Below are 1,372 nucleotides of genomic sequence, written 5' to 3' on the forward strand. Positions count from 1 at the left end.
GAAATACCCCAATCAATTCTCACTTATATTTAACTAGAAACATAAAACGATGCTTAGAAGAGTAAGTTTAGGTAATAAAAACTCGGCATATAAAAAGTATGAATTACTGATCTATAACTTACTCATGTCTGAATAAGCTGTCTCAATATATTTCACAAATATTGACAAAAGTTTAAGCTTACGATGCAAAACTGTCTCTCAGCTGGTTGTGGAGAGTGAGTGGCTTTTCAGAAATGTATTTGTGTTACTTTGGGTACCCGGAGGTTGAGATGGGAACCCGCAGAGGTTTTTTTAAGAGTCTCTGAGCAGGTCAGCTTCATTTAAAAGGTGTCAGATCACGACATGCTAATTGCATCTGAAAAGAGTGGGTTTTAGAGGTGAATCTATGAAATAACAGACCTACCTCAGCCATGTCTTCATTATAGCATTGAACACGGCAGTGCCGGGTTGATGGTTGGACTCAGTGATCTTTTATAACCTCAATGATTCTATGACTCAGGGAAAGGCGTTAAAATAAAATATTGCTGTCAGTGCTTTGATGTCGACACATCCTGTCAGGCCCTGATATGGATGTAGCCCTAAATGCTTGTTTTCACATTTGTGAACCCAATCGAAGCCCATCCCTACCCCAGAATTTCACAGGGAATTCCCAGCTGTACCCAGTGCTATTTGGGAATATGTAACACAGATTAAAAACATTGTCTTTTATTTTTATTTTTAGTATCTTTCAACCTTGCTTCCTCCTTTCATCTTTCTTTCTTGATCTACCTGTGTATAATAATTGGTTGGTAAAATGAAATCAAGGTGGGTTCTGTAGCAGTGAGATCAAGAATCACAACATTTTGGCTCTTAAGCTCTTCAAATGGGCCTCATCCTTCCAATTCTCAATTATGCCACAAACTCAGATGAGAAAACCGCTCTATGTCATGCCTTTTTCTTCACTCATATTGTTCTTTTGGAACACAAACCCATCCTTCTCTGCTTATGAAAGAGGACTTTTCCTTCTCTTTTGTCTTCCCATGGCAAAACAGGGTTATAACCACACAAATAGTATTTTCCCCTCATGTTTTCCACAGTCGCTTAAGAGCTCTGTACAGTTTTAAATTCTGCTGTGCTGAAAAAGATCACACAAAGATCACACATAAAACAAGGGATCTACATATTCACATTTATCTTCCTTCACTTTGTAGGCATTTTATCACTCTACCTGGGTATCAATTTTTTGTCATCTACAGGCACTCATGTCTTGCAGTTTGAAAAATATAATTTCTTTAGACAATCCAGGAAGGAAATGTTATCACAATTAGAAAGTAGTGGTACTTAATAATGAATTTTAAACAAGGGATGTAACTAGCAACAAGCATTTGGGGTA

The sequence above is a fragment of the Empidonax traillii genome, unplaced genomic scaffold (assembly GCF_003031625.1).
Source record: "Empidonax traillii isolate 1590-97213 ecotype Southwest subspecies unplaced genomic scaffold, ASM303162v1 scaffold702:size1046427, whole genome shotgun sequence".
Classification (NCBI taxonomy): domain Eukaryota; kingdom Metazoa; phylum Chordata; class Aves; order Passeriformes; family Tyrannidae; genus Empidonax; species Empidonax traillii.